Raw genomic sequence first — 22,018 nt, 5'->3', positions numbered from 1 at the left:
CACCTACCCCTCTGTTGGACACAATAGTATATGTACATGTCATCACACCCCAGCTGTCTCTTCCTCCTCAATCAGAGCCCAAACCCAGGATGAGCTGTTCCCAGTAAGGGGCGAGAATCATAGGCTGTAGTGCAAACACTTGCAGGGACAAAAGATGAACAAATGCTGTGGGGAGGGAGGATGTTTCACATGCATGCACCCACAATATACAGTCACATATAGTGCAATCACATACAGTGCAAGAATTGAACAACAATTATGGAAAGAAAAGTCATGCAATACATTGACAATGCGAAAACATACAGAAAACCAACAGTTAACAACAAGCGACTTGTGTGCGGTAGTCATGTGCCAAGCAGTACAAATCTAGATAGGCCAAGTGCACTAAATCGGTTCTGTGGAGTGCAGGGAGACATACAGAGACATATGGGCAGGCTGCCTTGCCATCTGTGTGCAACCCAGCTGATGTACTCCTTTTGGCCAGGCACTGTGCATGCCAAAAAAAGCTGGACTCCGGAAACCCAACACAGGCATGACATGCAGTCCAACACTGCCATGTGCCCACAGTGATCCCCCGCTTTCTGTGTTGGGACATTGCATGGGTGTGGCCTTTGTCCAGCTTGGGGAAGGAAAGAAACAGTTTTTGAGTGCCTTCTGGCAGGTAAGGTGGTCCTCCACTTGGGGGGTGCTTAGTGGGAGCTCATTTCAGAGTGTGGGAGCCTGGATGGAGAAAGAGTTTAATTGAAGGAAGGGATCACAAGGAGGTGTGCAGAGTCGGGTGTGACGTTTCTGTTGTGTTGGTAGCCTGTGAGTCAGTGTTGGAGGAAGTCAAGGCACATCTGATGGAGGCCCAGATGGTGATGCAAATGGCTCTGAAGGTGGTTTGTCAGACAATGGGAAGCCAGTGGAGCACCCAGATTGCAGGAGTCATGTGTTTCCTGGGGGTGAGTGCAAAAATGAGGCAGGCTGCGTTGTTCTGGGTCTGTTGTAGCATTCTGAGCTGATAGACAGGGATGGCCACATAAATGGAATAAGAGCAGTCTAGGCAGGAGAGGAGGAGCCAACATTGCTCTGACTCAGTGAAAGTAGGATGGGTAAGAAAAAGGGTCATCTAAGGATGTGGAGGTGTAGATGACAGGATGTACAAGCAGCGTTAATGTGGCGAGAGAGTGTTTCGTCCCAGTCCATGGTGCAACACCCAGGTCCTCTACTGAGCTGGTTGCTGTGGGAGTGGGGTCTAGAGAGCACAGCCAGGGGTGGGGTTGGTGGAAGAGAACTGTATTACCACAAATCAGGTTTCCACTTCCACCTTGATTTAGGAGGAGGTGGTTAGCTGTCAGGCAGTGGTTGTGAATCTGTGCGCCCCAATGTGAGGTCACAGTGGGTAGTAGCTGAGGGGGGGATCTAGGGAAGGATGTAGGTTTCAATGGTGTAGTTGTAGAAGGACTGGTCATATGAGCAGATAAGGGTGGGGAGGCTCAGGCACAGGTTGACGCGTATGGTGGATAGGCAGTCCCCCTGCAGGACCCTTTTGGGGTCAGGACAGATGTGTGAGAAGAGAAAGGTGTTAGAGAAATTGTGAACGGTCAGCACAGTAAGAGGTGCACCATCTTAATGTAGAGTCTGTGATGCCTAGAAAGTGGAGTCTTTCGATGAGGATGTTGTCATTAATATTGTCAAAGGCTACTGATGGGTCAAGGAGGATAAGTGCAGCACAGCCCCCTGAGGATGTTGTCATTTGTGGAAGTGCAACCAGAAACCCAAAACACAAGCATGGATGATCAAGGGGACATACACAAACACAGACAAGTGGCCCAACACACATCTTTAGTGACAGTCACTATCACCAAATCACATGATCCATGCAAACCCTACGTGTGCCACTGCATGCCACTATTGTGGGACAAAAATCACCAGCCATGACCATGTTTGACTGTGCGCAACCTTACCTGCTGGCAGAGCTGTTCTGCTGCGATTCCCTCACCAGCTCCACCTAACATTGTGCCTCTGCATTGGTGAATGGAGGGTCAGTGTCTGGCAGAGGGTATGGGGACTAGGGTAGAAAAGGGTGCTGGGTGGACCTCTCATGGAGTACAAGGACTGGATGAGGCAAAATACCTGCAACAACACAGGATATTGGAATGGAGCGGCTGAAGTAGTCATTCATGCAGACTGCACATGTGTACATCCTTGCCTCCACTGCGCATGTCTTCAGCAACACAAGGAATTACAACAAATAGGAAAGAAAGGGTGTGGTCGTTTTGAATAGCACGGTAACTTTTTCTCGTGTGATGTGGACCTGTGGTCAATGTATTGACATTTAACAATCATAAGGGAGTGTGATTATATGCTATTTAGCATTTGAGTTGTGTAATTCATTAACATCTTATAACCACAGGGTACAGGAATTGTCATTAGGAATAGAAATAAAGAACAAGAAATAAAGAGATCTGCCGTTTTTTGAGTAGCACGTAAATTATTTGCTGGTCTAACGGCTAATACCTTGGAATCACTTAACACTAAAGCTTGTTCAGTGTAATCCTTTTGTGGGAGCCCTATGGAAGTAGCAGCATCCAATTTGTTTGGCAGCAGTACTATATCTATGACTGTCGAGGTCCCTTGTGGACGATAGTCCATCGTCCATTTCCATGATTTGCTATTTTTGTATGATGTGGAAAGGCTGTGATTTTTTCAGACGCGACGGACGTGTCCCGCTAGGTGCAGAGACGAACACAGACTAAGCACCGTGAAGATAAGGAACTGCTCGGCGGCACCGTGATTATGGAAAATGAAACATAATTTCACTGGGTCACGCTTTTTGATGTGCAGTAAAAGTAATAGAGATCAGTAAGATATATCGGCGTTGCCAGTAAGAGACAGAGGCTGTTTAGGATTACAATGTACTACTACCCCCCACATATATGGAACAACTATGCAGGTGGGCCAGTTAACAGGGGCTCTTGGGCTATCATCAGTATGCACTGAATGATGGCAACACTGGTGAATGTACTTTAAAGGGAAACTGAAACACATGGAATAGTGTTTAGTCACATTCATGGTTGTTTGTACAGCAAATCCGGATGGTCTGCAGTGACAAGTTTGTAATGCTACTGTTTTCTATGGTATTGATGCAGTGATGAGCGTACAGCATCTGAAGTATGCACTATCAGAACACTGAACAGGGTACAAGAGACCTCTGTCCAATATGGGTGAGTGCGTGTGTCCTATTGATATATGAGAACTAAGCAGTTGGATAGTAAATCGTAATGAATATTACTCTAATCTGACACATTGATTCGTAGATATACATACAGCTGAATAGAACTGCGGTTGTTTGTTTGACGTTCCAAATTTGGCAAAATACTAAGCCAGTTGACAGCATCTTGTGGAAGTGACTTGGATTTATTTTGTGGCTTAGACAGGTTGGATCAGATGTGGCAGCCTTGACTAGGATGCAGAATGTTAACTCTGGGCCTATGGTTTTTAGGTCATTATTAATCTGATCCTAATTGGAAGGATACAGAAGGTTCGAAGAACACAACGGGGTCTGTGAGAACTTGAGGGATTGTTTTCCCAATACTTACAAGATCCTCCATCAGAAAAATTGGAGGTTAGTATGAGTTCTCACAATGGAGTTACTCTGGGTTGTGTTAGGTTGGATTATAACAAGTGTGTCTGTTTTATTGTTTTTAGGTGATTGAGAATTGTAAAACTTGTGAAGACATCCACCACCTTATATTTTGACATAAGCAGGTATTGAACTGCTTTTTTGTTTGTATCCTTGTCCTTTACTGCTTTTTATCGTGTGTTCTGTCGTGTTTTCCGCACAGGAGTTCATGTGGGACTCCTGGCGGTGCAGCTCTCTCTTTTGGTTTTGGTGAACCGACCCATGGGATACCCTTATGGCACCCATGGCTGGGGGTACAACCCTGTGCCCGTAGTGTATGTTTTTAGGCACCTGTGTGTGGCCCACAGAGCAGGGTATGGGCTGGTGGCAGCTCTGTGCTGAATTGACTGGTGCCCTGAGCGTCCTCCATTTTGGGATGCCCAGGCCCTGTCATTGGAATTGGTAGATTTCTGATGGAGACAAGATGGCCCCCGTGGCCTCTTGCCTTCCATCGCCTGTTACCTTGATCTTCCCGAAGTCCCGGGAAGCCCTGACTCTGTCCCTTCATCCTGACTGGCTGTTGGGTGGAAGTTCCATATAAGGTAGTGTGGGGAAGTGCCGACCAGACTGGCTGGAGCCATCTCAACGACCGTATGTTGTGGGTACGCTGTGGGTGGGACCTGGGTGAATGGAGTGTGTGACGAATACGCATTCTGTGTTGTGGATGTCAAGTTTCTGGTGGTTGACACAATGACTGAGACAGCCCTGCCTGAAACTGGTATGAATGCAGTGTGTAGTGTTGAATGGCATGGTACTTGTCCGAATCCAAATTCTGTGTTGTGTGTGTTTGGATGGAGAAGAATGGCCTGAATGCACCATGCGCCTGATTGGCTGACAGACTGCTGAATGCCCTTCGTAGTGATTGGATGCTCGAGTGTGACCCAGCGGAATGATTGGGAGATCAACAGTATATCTGGGGAACTCTCACTGCTAGGAATCGTGTTCAGAAGTGTTCAGAGCTGAAGTCCAAACTACGAAGAGTAACTGGAGTGAAACTGACGCTTAACCTTGAAGCCCTGCTTGAAGAGAAGAATTGCGGTTGCTCTCCTTCATCAATCTGAAAGCTGCTGTGTCTCCAAGGACTGACCCAGAGAGGACCTGGTAAGGCGCCCTCTTCCCTAGCTACGAGGGACCATCATGAACCACCTGATCTTTGCCAAAGCTCCCTGGTAGACAGACCTATGACAGGCTGCCGACCGGAGATAGGGACTTCCGCAGAATCCCAAACAGAAGCGCTGGACTGTTATCTGCCACTGTTGACGACCGCCGTCTCCAACCGGAGCTGCTGTGCTCCGTTGCCTAAGAACACTTGATCCAAGGACGCTCTCGTCTGCATCATCGCCCGTCTGATCCCGTTGGAGAAGGCCAGGCCGTGGATGCACCGCAGAGCATCCGCCGGTGGGTTACCCACCACCCAAAGACCACACAGATGCCGACGACTTGACGCCCTTGCTGGGCCACAGTTCTTCAAACTCTTTGCGGTCCAGAACTATCGACACCAAGTGCCCCGCATGCCTCTTCCTTGCAGGATGTTTACGCTTCCCCATCGACGAGCACCGCTAGGAACGAAGCTGCCTCTTCACTGCCGTAGTTCACCCTGTTCTCTGTCGGACGTTCAACGACCCATGACTCCTGCCTTAAAGGAAAGGTTTGGTCAAAAAATGTTATTGTCCCTACGGGTCGGCCATGTGTTTTTAAGCCTAAGTCGCTCGATTTTAGAAAAATTTCCCATGGACCTTAGCCGAGTTTTCATCCATTAAACGCACACGAAAGCAGGCATCAGGGCGCTGCCATTTTGTGATAATCCTATCACTTGCCCCATCGCCCTGGCTGACCTGCTTTTGCGGCACTAAATCATATCCCCCGCCCCTGAGCCTGTCATCAGCAGACGCGTACCGCCCATTTCACAACGCCAAAGCACGTCTCGTGTCAACATTCGCTGCACTTCAGCTAATGACATGTCGCCATGGAAATGGCAGGACGCCTCTTTCCTCAATAAGTATAAACAGACCGTTTCACAACACACAGCAGCAGATTTTCGATTCCATTCCTCTCTCTGTGTTACTTTGAGTATGATGTGACTCGTTTCTGTGCTCTGGTCAGCTACCTTCTTTGCTTGTAGCCCGTGTGAACAGATACCAGTACCACCGCTATAAATTATTTTAGTTTGTTTAACACACAATGGTTACAATAATGCCCTACATTTACGAGCCCGAGTATACCGACGAGGAACTACTGGAAAGGGAAACACACGAAAACGATGGGTCTTCGGACGGCAGTTGGGAGGACGATTCAACAGCTGAAGAGCCTGGACCTAATCGCATGGACAGTGTTTCCACCTGGTGCACATGCAATCGGTGCGAGCTAATGCCAATCGAGGAGGAGAACTGCTGCTGCTGTGAAAACTCGGTATGCGTGGCCTACATTTCGGAAGGCGAGCCACGACCGCAATGCATCACCGAGCTGCCAGACTTCAGGGCAGCCTGCCTCACACGGTCCGTGTTGAAGATAATGATGGTGCTTATGCACGAACTTCACGCAACTGTACGTCCTCGTAATCCGAGTAACGAGTAAGTATACTCTGCTTGTCAGGCCACTCCTATTTCATGGTCTTCTACTATATCCAAAATTACATATACATATCATTGTAACACATGAAAGTCGTTCAATAGTGTGCAGTGTCTAGATAGCATTTGTTCGAGCAGAATGCCATTCGTTACAAGAATTGTCATTGACAACAAACGTTTATTAAACTTATCTTGGTCATTTAAAAACAGTTGTTTCATTCCTTTTCACAGATGGTACAGGCTGGTGGCCTATCGTTCCTTTACATGGAGGCTTCACGGGAGGCTTGGACACCGCGTTTGAAGAGTAATACCCGCCTGGGCCGTTCGTGCCATAAGAGAAACTTTCCCAAGTGACAGCGGTCAGTACAGGGGATTTTCACGCGCTGTGCTGCAACCTGACCTGTACAATGTGTAAAGTCTTGTATTTTTGTGTCATCAAAATAAGATACAAAATAAAACACCACATATATTTTAACAACGGTTGTTTCGATTTTTTAAATGAATCAAGTGTGTCTCCATTCAAGGATGGACGCCAGACATCTGTGCTCCGAATGGGTGAAGGTCAGGTCGCTGTGAAGCAGGGTGGTCACTATCTAAGCTAACATAATATATTCTCAATAATGCATGCACTAAATAACACTTGTTCAAAGTCTTTCAATTGGTTATGTCTCTATAAAAGCCACACATATATATATACTATCAATTAACATTGGATTATACAGGCCTTAGGTTAAGGGTCTTGACCACTATAATACACTGTTTGAAGTGTGGGTATGTGCTCACGAAAATCTCTGGTATGTGGCATTTGTTATTGATAGGCAATGATATACTGCAATAGGGGTCTAATGTTAGTTGGGGATCTGCTAGGTGGGCATCATGGCGTGGTCAGTGGTCTGGCACATGAAGAGAATACCTTGCAGGGACACAGGGTCAGAATGGCAGTAAGTTTCCACTGGCGAGGGTGCGTGGGCAAAGACACGTTTGTGGAGATGAACGAGCTATGTGCTTAGTTCAGGCTGGTTCACATGGAGGACAGTGATCTCCGAGGAAGAGTGATGTGTTACATTTATTAGCTGTTGCAAATACCTCTGGAGTTTTCCAGTCAGAGTGGGAACGAGGGTGGGGGCCATGTGCTCTGGCAGTGAGGCCTGGTCACCAAGATGGAGTGGAAAGGGGGTACAAAAATGGATGCCCCGTGTCCTGCTCAGTGGTCCCATCTACGCGAATGTCAACCAAAGTTAACATCACATAAGGGCAAGGGGCGAACCCACTACTGGATGCACTTGGTCCAAGTTTGTACTGAGAAGTAAAGGATGAGAGGGGCCTGATGGCCCCTCGCTCCCACACACTTGCCTGCACGCCCACCGGCCCATCCATCCCACCCCCCTCTATCAAAGGCAGTTCGCACCCGGGGATGAGTGCTGGCATGGGGGGCTGTCACGGTCGCAAACGGCCAAGGTGCCAAACAGCATGTACACTTCAAAAGGTATCCCACGCCCAGGGGCCATCGCTCACATGGCCTCCTCAGACCCCGTGTCTCCAGGCAGGCCTCCCCTGAGGCAGGCCGCCCCCCTGCAAACCACATAATACCATGACATACACATGTCATTCATTCACAAACACACCCCTGTTTCTAATACTTTATAAACCACTTGATATGTCTCATGAGAACATCTTTGTGCTTTGCAAGTCAACTCCTGAACCTTCTACCTGAGAAGCACTGAGATCTATGCTAATCTGCTCGTCGTCGTGCTATCTGTGACCGCTTCGAGCAAACTCGTCAGTGTGCTACCTGTGGCCATCTGCCTGTTCTGCAACATACTGCTCGGCCTGCTGATCCAACTGTTTGTTGTCAAGGTAAGGCCATGAATCCTAGTCATATTTCGGTCATTTTTACATTTCTATCTATTTGCGATTACAGTACCCAATAGTGCTATGGTCATTGGTCTCATTGCTATTGACTTGAGCTTCAATTGTTATGGTATCAATAGATCTATTTATTTTCATCTGTGTCAATTGTCATCGAATTGCATCCTTCGGGGGTCTATAATGTATAATAGTCTATAATGTAAGCATGTTTCGTTCTCGTGCAAGACAGAACATCCAAGGGACGAGTCACATCTTCAGAGTTTAGTCACATCATTTAAAACATTTCTGTAACTTATGCAAATACTAAGCCGCACATGATGAACTGGTATAGTTCCGGTGACCAAAACAAACCTTGCATTGAACATGGTAAGGTTCATTTACTTTTTTATGACATTTTTATTCATCAAGGTTTTATAATAATCTTGATATTTACTTTTCAGAATTTTCAACAATGCCTGCCTGTTCGATTAGCGGTTGCCCTTCGAAGACCCATGCTAAATCTGAAGGCACTACAATGCATGTATTCCCTAAAACTGTTGATCGAATAAGAGAATGGGTCATACATTGCAGATATCCACCGGAAGAGCTTGAAAGTAGAGTCCAGCAAGTCTTTGAGGACAAGAGGGGTGATGGATACCGCATCTGCAGCCGGCACTTTTCCTCGAACATGTACACCACATCTTGGGTGAAAAAGAAGAATAAACGGCGAACGACACGGAAATTGCTCGCAAACGCTATTCCAACTCTATTTATCCACATTACGCCACTGGTGAGTCAAGTATCCGGATTTAGCTTTAGGCCTTGCGGTAGTGTGTAGGTAGCCGAATGGATTAATTGATATTTTAGGTGTTGTGTCCCTTGTAATACTTTCGATATTGATATGAGTGTAAAGCTTTTTGAATAATGACATTTATCAATAAATTATTTTTCGATTTTATAACCCCCAAAGGAAATCTATTTATGGGCACAGGGAACTGTGCTATATTGCGCATTTTCAAAAGCATTATTCTCAAGTATTCTGTCGGTTTACATGGCAATTTTTTAATATTTGCATTTCATTATTAAACAATAATTTACCTTTACAACTGCTTGACTATCCACTGAATCTGAAGCAAGAACATTCTACATCCGTGACGTACCCGCAGTTATCAACCACTTCCAGCGCGTATCAGGTATTCATACTTGGCTATTCCGCTACAGACTTGTTTTATGCATGTCAAGTAATAGTTTTTATGTATCGTGTGATTATTTTACCAATTGTTTGGTTAGTGCTTTCCAATTGACATACACCTTAGTTGTCGTCCTCTGGTGTTTGTTTTCAGTTATAATTAGTGTTATCCATACTAATGCAAGTACTGTCTTTCAGGGAGATGCTGAAGCGTCCACCACATTGACAACAGCCCTAGATGTTCTTCAGCAGCACGAGGTATGGATACTGACAGCTCCATCGACCGTGATCATCAGGACTGGAAGACTTGTCGTTTGATTGTTCTACACCATGTTTCATTCGTGGTTAGCCATTGATATGTACCTGTGCGGTCGACCCTAAGTGTGTGTTGTGTTTTCAATATTGTAATCCTTACTAATGTAAATACTATGTTTCAGGCAGTTGTTGAAGCATCAACCACGCACTTGATGCGGAGCCTGACATTCAAGTAATTCCAGGGGAAGTGGAAGCGGGACCATGCGTATACGAATCGGCGCAACAGCTTTCGGAAGTGCGCACCACATTTACAACATCCATAGATATTCTTCAGCAGCACAAGGTATGGATACTGACAGCTCCATCGAGCGTGATCATATAACGTGATTCCATTTGCTATACTTTCTTCCCTATTAACGCAAGTACTGTGTTTCAGGGAGACGATGGAGCTTCCACTACAATCACAAGATCCCATTTAGATGATGCAGATGTAAAGAAATCGGAGAAATAAGTCGATTAAATCTGATCATATTTAAATATTCCTTGATTCTTTTAGACAATGCATCATTTGTGGTTATCTCTTTATATGTACCTGTGCCGTCGACCCCAAGTGTGTGTTATGTTTACAATATTGAAAACCATACTAACACAAGTACTGTGTTTCAGGGAGTTGCTGATGCCTCCTCTCCAATACAAACATTCATGGCAGTCCATGCAGAGCCAGAGGTATGGATACTGACAGTTCCATGGAAATTGGTCATCAGAGCTCGAATACTTGTCGTTTGATTGTTCTACACAATGTTTAATTTGTGTTTAGGTATTGAGATGTACCTGTGTGTTCGTCCTCACGTGTGTTTTATGTTATCAATATTGTGATACATAGTAATGAAAGTACTGTGTTTCAGGGGGTCGATGGAGCCTCATTCCGTGCTGTCTATGCGGATACAGAAAATATAGTTGTTGCAGCGCAAGAGGAAGGGAAGAGATGCGGAAACGAATCGGAGCTACAGCGTGCAGATGTTGAAGGTCGAGTCAAGAAAGTTGCAAAGAAAAGAAACAAAAATAAGGTTAGTTACAAACAGTTCATAACTTTAGAATTTCTTTGTGCTGGGGACTATTTTATGTTTTTTCCAGTCAATTGTACTATACTTTATCTTGTGTTTAAACTGAACATCCCTTTTCCAATCTGTCCTGTAGTTACCCGTGGGTCTACGAACTATACATACACAGACAGTGAAGCAAATGAGAGATGTTGCTTGCCAGAGCATTTACACTATGGGGGAACTATTAATTCAGACGCCGCGTGTTGAGACTAGAGATGCTCAAATTGTAACGCTCACCTGGTTCCCACGGAGGCGCGGCGTCGAAGGCGCAGAACTCTGAAGATGGACAGGAAGGGCCCCTCTATTCTGGCTTCCCTGGCTCGTTGGATACCCTCCTGTGCGTGAAAAGGGAGTATTACCAACTGTGGAACAATGCTCAAGCCTCCCACTCCCTTCCAACCCTCCACGATACCTCCTCCACGATTCCCCGTGAAGCCTCACCTTAGGGTTTGGAAGGATGAGCTCTCCATCCTGCTTCTGATGCAGGGGCGCGTTGAAACCCAGTTACTTCACTGGATTAAGGATTGATGGGAGTTCAGGTAAGCTTGACTGTTCAGGTAAGGCGCTGTAAAAGTTCTGTTCAAAAGTTCAAGCTTAATAATAATGTTCGTTGTCTAATTGCAGCAAGCGCTAATGCTTATGTCTTTTTCCCCTTAGGGGCCGGGGTTCGGAGTGCCGGAGATATGGCGCCGACCCGAAGTGAAACAGTTCTGGATGAGCGCTCAGGTAATGTCTTTGCATTCGCTCATTCAATGTCTTTGTCTTTTTTCCCCATGGGGGCCGGGGTCCGGAGATGCCAGGAAGCGGCAGGACCCGAAATGCAGTGGGAATAATCCAACAGGTAAGACTTAAAAGGAAACTGCGCTTTCCTTATTCTTTTTCTCCCTCTCACCTTTGTTCTTGTCTTTTTTCCTCTAGGCGCCGGGGCGTAGCTGAATCCGGAAGATCGCTGCTGAAGATGGAAGCGCCTTGCAAAGGTGAGTAAAATGCAGCGCTGCAGCGATCGAATCGAAATGCCTTTAAAATGATGTCTTCCTTTTCATGGCCGTTGGAGAAATGACTCCGGGATGCAGATTTAGCAGGTAAGGGCTTTTCTTCTCCTATTCTCTTCCTTTCTCGCCTTGCAGGTGTTCCAGGGTGCTGGCAGGCGTGGCTGAAGTCAGGATGCAGGAGCTGACACGGTGAGCGTCCAGCTGCTAGGTGCAGAACAACGCGAAGCATGTGTGGCTGTTCGGGTGGGGTTTAAATAGCCTTGGAAGAAGTTCCTGGTATGTATCCTTCCACCAATCAGGTATGTATCCTTCCCCGACCACACCCGGGTGGTGAAGTAGTCCTACAGGTTAAGTAGTCCCATTCAGGCCTCAAGAGGGCCTGGATGAAGCAGCAAGGTCTGCATCAGGTAAGTGTGCACCCAAGCACTTAAACACATATCCTCTTCTATGAGCCTGGCGCCTAAGGCGCCAGGACTGGGGTCCGCTATGAGCCTGGCGCCTAAGGCGCCAGGACTGAGTCCAAAGGGCCCCGACTTGGGCCCGCTGAGACTTCCCTGGGGAAAATGATGTCTGCCTCTGGGGTTGCTGGGCCCGGCCTGGCTCCTTAGAGGTAGGCATCATGACAGTACCCCCCCTCAAGGCCCCTCCCAAGGTCTTTTCCTCCGGGGGTTTTGGTTTGTGCGGGAATCTTCGATGGAATCTTTGAATTAATCGTGGTGCGTGAACATAGTTACTGGGTTCCCAAGATCTTTCCTGAGGTCCATATCCTTTCCAATCAACAAGATAGAAGAGTTTCGACTTAACTATCTTGGAATCTAAAATGTCTTTCACTTCGAATTCTAATTCTCCATCAATTTGGACAGGGCCTGGGGGCTCAGACAGTCTGGTTCCAGGTTGTACTGGTTTTAGAAGAGATGCGTGAAAAACGGGATGAATCCGCATGTTGGATGGTAAATCGAGTTTAAAGGCCACTGGGTTGATAATAGCTTTGATGGGGTAAGGCCCAATGAATCTGGGATTAAAAGTTCGCTGACCCTTAAGGGGTAGATGTTTAGTTGCTAGCCATACCTGATCTCCTACTTGGTAAGGAGGAGTTTTACTTCGGTGCAAATCAGCGTTTTCTTTATACTTTTTCTTGGCTTGCTGTAAGTGGGTTGTAGCTTCTTTGAAGGCTTGGGTTATTGTGGAATGTAGGTGATTTACTGCAGGCATCTCCAGGGTCAGAGGTGGATCTAGGTCAGAGGTCCGAGGATGGTGACCATACAGGGTATAAAAAGGAGTCTGTCCGGTTCCAGAATGCACTGAATTGTTGTATGCATATTCTGCAATCCAAAGGATGTCCTTCCAATTCAACTCGGATTGGTGTAACATGCACCGCAGATATTGCTCGAGAGTCTGATTGGTTCTCTCGGTTTGTCCGTCGGTCTGGGGGTGGTGGCTGGTGGATAACCGCACGTCTATTTGTGCTAGTTGGCAACATTTCTTCCAAAAGTGGGAGATAAATTGACTGCCACGGTCTGAGACTAATATGGAAGGGAAACCATGTAACCGCACTATATTTTCCATAAATTCCTTGGCCAAGGTGGAAGCTGACGGCAATCCTTTTAAAGGGATAAAATGGGCCATTTTGGAGAATAGATCCACTATTACGAGAATCGTGTTGTAACCACCACAAGGAGGCAGGTCAGTTATAAAGTCCATTGACAAGGTGTGCCAAGGTGCTGGTGGAATGTCCAAAGGTTTTAGTAGGCCGGCTGGCCTTTTCTTTTGACTCTTATTTTGGGCACAGATTCCGCAAGACAACACAAATGACTTCATGTCTTTTCTCCAAGAAGGCCACCAGAAGTGGCGTTTGATCTTTTCTTCTGTTTTCGCGATACCGGGGTGTCCTTCCATTAATGATTCATGATGACAGGTAATGACAAGTTCCTGCAATTCTTTACTTGGCAGAAATAACCGCTCTTGGAAGTAGGGTAAATCATCCTTAACGGTGTAGTGAGGACCCTTTTGACTCCATTCCAGTAAGGCAGAAGAGTCAAAAAGCTGTTTTACTTGAGCTTGGATGTCCTCAATGGTTTGCAATGAAGTGAAGCCCAGAATTCTTTGTTCCGGTATGATTGGCACAGGTTCTAAACTCGAATTGGGTTCTTCCATGCCTATCCCGGATAAGGCATCTGCCTTACCATTCTTGCAGCCAGGGCGATAGGTAATTACAAAATCAAATTCCGCAAAGAATAAAGCCCATCGGAGTTGTCGCGAAGATTGAGCTTTGGCCGTCTTTAAATACTGCAAATTTCTGTGGTCCGTAATTACGGTGATGGTGTGTCTTGCACCGAGAAGATAGTGACGCCAAGCCTTGAAAGCTGATTTAATAGCCAGTAGTTCTTTGTCGGTAATTGCGTAATTGAGTTCAGGTGGAGAGAATTTTCTGGACCAAAAGGCTACAGGATGTAGTTGGTTAGTTTCTGGGTCTCTTTGCGACAGGACAGCTCCCATGGCCGAACTGGATGCATCGGTTTCCACGATGTAAGGGAGATCTGGGCGCGGGTGCTTCAATACAGGTGCAGAGGTGAATTTGGTTTTCAGGTCCTGAAAGGCTTGTTCAGCCTCAAGAGTCCATTCAAAGCGTTTGTTTTTCTTTAGGAGAGCTGTGATGGGTTGAACAGTTCGAGAAAATTCCGGGATGAACCTTCGATAGAAATTGGCAAAGCCAAGCATGCTTTGCACTCCCTTCAAAGAGCTAGGAGATGGCCATTTGAGAATGGCGTCCACTTTCCGCGAGTCCATTCGGATTCCTTGAGGTGTCAGGATGAATCCGAGAAACTCCACTTCTGTGGTATGAAAAACGCATTTTTCGAGCTTGGCAAATAATTTGTGCTGGCGCAATTTCTCAAGAACTGCCCTAACATGGTTTCTGTGATCAGATTCTGAGGAGGAATACACCAGGATATCGTCAATATAAACGATGACACAAACATCGATAAGTTCCCGAAGAACATCATTCATGAAGTACTGAAAGGCGGCAGGTGCGTTGCACAAACCGAAGGGCATTACTTGATATTCGAAGAGCCCAAATTTGGTGCGGAATGCAGTCTTCCACTCGTCGCCCTCTTTTATACGTACCAGGTGGTAAGCTCCTCGGAGATCTAGCTTGGTGTACACACGAGCATCTTTTACTTGGTCGATAAGCTCAGGTATCAGGGGCAAAGGGTAACGATTCTTAATCGTTATCTGATTTAGGGCGCGGTAGTCAATACAGGCCCTAAGGTCTCCTTCCTTTTTAGGTACGAAGAACAAAGCGGAAGAGACTGGTGACTTTGATGGGCGAATGAAACCATTGGCCAGGTATTGATCCAAATACTGGCGCAAATGCAGGTTCTCAGGTTCAGTAAGAGCATAAATCCTACTACAAGGTAGTTGTGCATTGGGTACCAAGTCGATTTGGCAATCGTAAGATCGATGGGGAGGTAAGGTGTTAGCCTGCTCTTTCTGAAAAACGTCTTGGAATTCTTGGTATTCAGATGGTAGCTGTACAGGGGTGGAAGTTACAGAGGCTAGACCCATAGCTGGATTCCTTGGGTAACAGGTTGGTTCACAATCAGGAAAAGTTATCTTCTTTGCTCGCCAGTCTATTCTCGGATTGTGTGTTTCTAACCAAGGGATTCCAAGAAGTACTTGAAATTGTGGGGCCTTGATCACATCAAACACGATTGCTTCCCGATGTCCGTCCTGACCCACCAGAGTGATTTCAACTGTGGAATGCGTTACAGGCCCTGAGGCTATTTCGGTTCCATCAACTGTAGTAATTACATCTTGGGTTACTTTCGGGCGGAGAGGAAGCTTAATCCTGGAAGCCAATTCACGGTCTATGTAATTTCCAATAGCTCCACTGTCTATGTATGCTTTTATAGCATGCAACTGCTGAGGCTGTTTTGGGTTCACAAGCACCATTGGCATGACAAAATGCGAGGTCAAAGAGTTTGTTTTCAAGCTCGGCAAGCGGACCCCTACGCTTGTCGGGCTAGGTCGTTTCCCGAACCAGGTGTCAATAACTCGTTATCAGTGGCTCCAACCACCTTCTTGGGTGGTTTAACTGGACAACTTTGAAGAAAGTGACCGGAAGTTCCGCAATACAGACAAAGATGCATTTGTGCCTTCTCTCTCGTTCCTTCTGTGTTAATGGTCCTTTAACACTGCCAATTTGCATAGGTTCGGAAACGTCAGTATTCTTGGAGTTAACGTGGGTCTTGATAGGTACTCTGGTTTCATACTTGAGCCGATCTGCTTTTCTATTTTGAAGTCTGTGATCAAGTTGAACCACTAAGTCTATGTAGTCTGCGCAGGCCTGGGGTGGATCTACTATCTGAGCTATAACATATTTAAGCTCTCCGCGCAGGCCTCGATGAAACAATGTGATCCTTTTATTTTCAGGCCATCCGGTTTCCACAACTAGTCTATTAAAGGTGGCGATATAGGACAAAAGATCCTGATTACCTTGTCGTAAGGATAGCAGTTCGTTGTCAAGGGCCTGTCCCTGCGAGTGTCGAGCGAACAATCTTTCCATGCTGGCCTGGAAGCCCTGGAAATCCCGGAGAATGGGATCATCCTGATTTACCAATGGAATAGACCAATCGGCAGCACAGCCACTGAGGTAAGATAGTACAAAGGCTACTTTGGTCTGGTCGTTGGGGAAGGCCCCGGGCCTGCATAAAAAGTGTAAACGGCATTGATTCATAAAAACGGCATATTTCTTGGGATCCCCCGCAAAACGTTCCGGCGGGGCCAAAGGCATGTGTCCAGGTAGATTGATTTGTACCGGGTTATTCGAACCCATTGTTGTAGAAATATCTCCGGAAACAGGTAAAGGAGTGTGCTCTGCCTGGCCCTGCAATAACCTTTTGGCCAGATCATCAGTTCTTTCCTTGGATAGGATTAGTTCCCTTCTGAGAGCATTAGTCTCCTGGCGGGCTGAGTGCACTTCTGCCCGTAATTCCCCTAAAAGATGGGCCAGCTGATCTGTCTCGGAAGTCTCCATAGCGCCCAGGTGGGAAATTGTGGTAAGGCTTCGCGTTCTGTAACGCTCACCTAGGTTCCCACGGAGGCGCGGCGTCGAAGGCGCAGAACTCTGAAGATGGACAGGAAGGGCCCCTCTATTCTGGCTTCCCTGGCTCGTTGGATACCCTCCTGTGCGTGAAAAGGGAGTATTACCAACTGTGGAACAATGCTCAAGCCTCCCACTCCCTTCCAACCCTCCACGATACCTCCTCCACGATTCCCCGTGAAGCCTCACCTTAGGGTTTGGAAGGATGAGCTCTCCATCCTGCTTCTGATGCAGGGGCGCGTTGAAACCCAGTTACTTCACTGGATTAAGGATTGATGGGAGTTCAGGTAAGCTTGACTGTTCAGGTAAGGCGCTGTAAAAGTTCTGTTCAAAAGTTCAAGCTTAATAATAATGTTCGTTGTCTAATTGCAGCAAGCGCTAATGCTTATGTCTTTTTCCCCTTAGGGGCCGGGGTTCGGAGTGCCGGAGATATGGCGCCGACCCGAAGTGAAACAGTTCTGGATGAGCGCTCAGGTAATGTCTTTGCATTCGCTCATTCAATGTCTTTGTCTTTTTTTCCCATAGGGGCCGGGGTCCGGAGATGCCAGGAAGCGGCAGGACCCGAAATGCAGTGGGAATAATCCAACAGGTAAGACTTAAAAGGAAACTGCGCTTTCCTTATTCCTTTTCTCCCTCTCACCTTTGTTCTTGTCTTTTTTCCTCTAGGCGCCGGGGCGTAGCTGAATCCGGAAGATCGCTGCTGAAGATGGAAGCGCCTTGCAAAGGTGAGTAAAATGCAGCGCTGCAGCGATCGAATCGAAATGCCTTTAAAATGATGTCTTCCTTTTCATGGCCGTTGGAGAAATGACTCCGGGATGCAGATTTAGCAGGTAAGGGCTTTTCTTCTCCTATTCTCTTCCTTTCTCCCCTTGCAGGTGTTCCAGGGTGCTGGCAGGCGTGGCTGAAGTCAGGATGCAGGAGCTGACACGGTGAGCGTCCAGCTGCTAGGTGCAGAACAACGCGAAGCATGTGTGGCTGTTCGGGTGGGGTTTAAATAGCCTTGGAAGAAGTTCCTGGTATGTATCCTTCCACCAATCAGGTATGTATCCTTCCCCGACCACACCCGGGTGGTGAAGTAGTCCTACAGGTTAAGTAGTCCCATTCAGGCCTCAAGAGGGCCTGGATGAAGCAGCAAGGTCTGCATCAGGTAAGTGTGCACCCAAGCACTTAAACACATATCCTCTTCTATGAGCCTGGCGCCTAAGGCGCCAGGACTGGGGTCCGCTATGAGCCTGGCGCCTAAGGCGCCAGGACTGAGTCCAAAGGGCCCCGACTTGGGCCCGCTGAGACTTCCCTGGGGAAAATGATGTCTGCCTCTGGGGTTGCTGGGCCCGGCCTGGCTCCTTAGAGGTAGGCATCATGACACAAATCCAATGGCCAGAACATGAAATGAATGTGTCCGGAGAATCCAGTAAAGTTGTAATGGACCATTGCTACAGTGCGACTGCACCACCACAAGAAGATGATACTGAATGTATTGAGGATAGCTCGGAAGTAGTCGCAGATCAATTCACTCAATCTACACCCGCCAAAGAATTGCCACCAAAAAGGCTGTCGACAATGTTGTGTTCTCCCATCAATGTTGAAGTAACAGATGTTGAAATAACAGAGAATGAACCAGCAGCAGCATTCACCGACGCATCAGAACCTGATATCGGTGATATTTCTTTCAATTCTGCTGATATGTCTGCAACGATGCAGTCCGAAAAAAGTGTGATGCCGGATGACAGTCTAATGAAAGAGGCAAATACATAGTATTCGACAGTTGTTTGATGGATATTATAAGTATGCTGAAATGTGGGCATTCCGTCAGAGGGAAAGTATGTCGGATTCATGTGACTTGTCAAAAACAAGGCAGTAACGTCAAAATACATGCCGCCTGTAGATTAAATCATGCATTCTCATGGTCTGCACAACCGATGCTGGGGAAGCTGCCAGCAGGCAATCTACTTGTGCAGCTGCATCACTTTTTAGTGGGTCCAGTTTTAGAAAGTTAGTCTTTCTTTCAGTTTGTGGGACTTCATTTCATTTCTAAAACGCAGTACTACAAATACCAACATGATTATCTGTTTCCGGCCATTAGTGATGCTTGGAAAATTGAACAATTGTCTCTAGCAAGTACATTTGAAGGGAAACGATTCAGGCTAGCTGGCGATGGACAGTGCGACAGTCCTGGATTTTCTGCCAAGTACTGCACCTACCACTTTCAGGACATGGATAGTAAGAAAATTGTGAGTTTGGTGGTCGTGTAGGTAACACAATGTACATCCTCAGTGGCCATGGAGAAACTAGGATTTATAAAATCAGTGGAATATCTACAATCGAGGGGAATGCACATCGACCTCATAGCCATGGACAGACACGTTTCAATTGCCAAGACAATGAGAGAGCAGTTCCCACATATTAAACATCAATTTGATGTATGGCATCTTGCTAAATCAATCAATAAGAAAATCTCAGCTGCAGGGAAAAAAAAAGATGTGGAAAGTATTTCACAGTGGTCCCAGTCTATCAGCAACCATCTTTGGCGGAGCTCCAAAACTTGTGAAGGGTCAGTGGAAATACTACTTGAAAAATGGCAGTCACTGATGCACCACTGTACCAACGTTCACCGCTGGTCAGAAAACCTACATTTCCACCAATGTGAACATGGCCCTTTGTCCCAAGAGGAGGCAAGGAAGAAGAAGTGGTTGATTCCATCTTCACCGACACACAAAGCCATTGAGAAGATTGTTTTCGATAAAACTCTATCAAGCAATTTGAGGGGACTGACAGAATTCTGTCACACAGGAGGTTTGGAGGTGTTCCACAATATGTGGCTAAAGTACCGGCCAAAGCGCTTGCATTTCAGCATACAGGGCATGAAACATAGGACTCTACTTGCGGTCTTGGCCCATAACGAGAATCTCTGCCGTGAACAATCTAGGACTACGGGTAATGTAAGGATGCCTCGCTACACTAAGGTGTTTTCTAAAAGAAGCAAGCAATGGGTCATCAAACCAGTCTATGAGGAAATGGAGTTCGACTTTGTAAGAAGCCTTATTGTTGCTGTACTCGAGAAGCACAGATATGGAATTCTGAACGTTTCTGTGCAGAGCACTGATGCATGGCCACCAAACATTGCCACTGTGCCATGTCCACCCAAAGCAGAGCTGGTTGTGAAGTACAAATCCCAGTTTAAATAATTGTAATATGATTGTCTTTTTGTAAATAAATGTTATTGTACAGTGTACATGCAAAGTATGCTAACCCTAGCCCCTCCCTTCACCATCCTAGGCGGCATGTTTGACTTCTCTCTCTATTCCCCTCATATCACTGACCTTGTCAATATGTGTATGTATATATTTTTGTTGCTTAACTAAGTTTCGCAAGGCTTGCGTATTGCAAATAATAAAACAAACAATAAATCTCACTTTCAACTCAACTCCTCGGGTACGTTATACTTTCCCTGACCTTCCCCCAAAAAGTCAATGTCTCCATAGTTATGGTTCTCTAGGGCTGCAAAGCTCGCGGACAGCGAGGACAAAATTGGGGGCCTCAGAACACCCCAAGCGAGCCGTTGCAGATGGGAGAGAAGCCAGTTCACATTTGCACATTCAGGGCTAGTACATTGATGGATTCGAAAATTCAAGTTCTCACAGATGGCTTTACTACGGGATGTTGCAAATTAAGAATCTATGCTCGTTTAGAGTGAAGGTCAGCGGCTTTGATTTTCAGCTGGCGGCCTGAAGAGGCCCACAACTCACGCTGGCAGTATAAGGTTTTATTGTTTTTTGACCTTGAGAGACAAGGACCATGCCGAAAGGACTTCATTTGAAGGAGGGGTGCAATAACGTAAAAGACGATAAGGCAGAAAATTCTGAAACTAGACCGAGTTTCATGTTAGTTCAGTATACGAAAAATCGTTGTCAAGAGCACAGTGGGATTTACGGACTGCATTACGCAGAGACACAATGGAAATTGCAAATATAATGTAAGTAACTCTTTAGATGCTTTTATACCGGAATGAAGAATTAACGAATGGATGAATGAAGAGCAAGTAAAACGTTTGTGGGATCGTCTTTGTACCGGGCACATGGGCATGCAGGTCCACATTCCACACGCATGTAGACAGACAGTCGTTTCTCATTGTGTGTTAACCTCAATTTATTTCGTTAGTTTTCGCATTGATTTTAGAGCCGAACATACTCCATTGCACTATCCTTGAAAGCAAATAGTTTCAGATCGGCTGTTATAAATAAAATGCATAATATTAATAAAGATCGGCTGGCGAGACTAATTATAATTTTTATGTTTTCAAAACAGGTATATCCTACCCTACTGCTACTGCCACCAGTTTCAGTCCCCGGCAGATGGTTTCTTCAACCGCCAGCTGCAACTTATCGTAAACAACTGCACCACTTTGACGATCTTATGGGATGATCGCCAAGGGCCCATATGCCCTTACGCGGTACTAGCAGCTAGAAGCAACATATCAACCTTTACGCTGGCCTAGTGCCTAGTTGATGGAACAGCCTTGTGGTTCACCGTGCGACCAAAGTGCTTCTTTTAACGAAAACCAACACCCTGTGTACCATAAAGTAACAGCGCGTGACTCACGATAAAATGGAACAGGATTTGCGGATAGAGAGAAAAGAAAAAAAAATGACATTCCGATTTAATATGCCAATTGCTGAATATTCTATAAACATTTAATGTTAAATAAATGTACTTTACCAAATGTACCGTGTTGCTGTTTGATTTGAAAGTACAGTTTCATATTCCGAATTGTGGCGCGCTGTGTTGTGAGTTGATCTGTGTTGGTTTCCGGGTTCTGTGTGAAGTCGCGTAGAAGACGACTGGGCGCGTTTGCTTATGCAGCACAGTAACGTCATGGAGAGAGGCGGGGAATATGAATGTTTTGATAATGTCAGGCTCGGGGGCGGGGGATATGATTTAGTGCCGCAAAAGCAGGTCAGCCAGGATGATGGGGCAAGTGATAGGATTATCACAAAATGGCAGCGCCCTGATGCCTGTTTTCGCGTGTGTTTAATGGACGAAAACTCGGGTAAGGTCCATAGGAAATTTTTCTAAAATCGAGCGACTTAGGCTTAAAAACACATGGCCGACCCGTAGGGACAATAAATAATTTTGACCGAACCATTCCTTTAAAGGGAGGGCAATCAAGAAGGGCCATTGATTCCCCAACGAGGAACGCTACAACGCCAGGTACTTTGGGGTTGCAGAACTATTGGAAAGTCTCTTGTGAACAATATATGGACTGGGCTTGTGATATATCTTTATTCTACAGGTTGCC

The sequence above is a fragment of the Ambystoma mexicanum genome, chromosome 11, assembly GCF_040938575.1.
Source record: "Ambystoma mexicanum isolate Mex_15411 chromosome 11, UKY_AmexF1_1, whole genome shotgun sequence".
NCBI classification, from domain to species: domain Eukaryota; kingdom Metazoa; phylum Chordata; class Amphibia; order Caudata; family Ambystomatidae; genus Ambystoma; species Ambystoma mexicanum.
Note: the sequence above shows the minus strand (reverse complement) of the source record.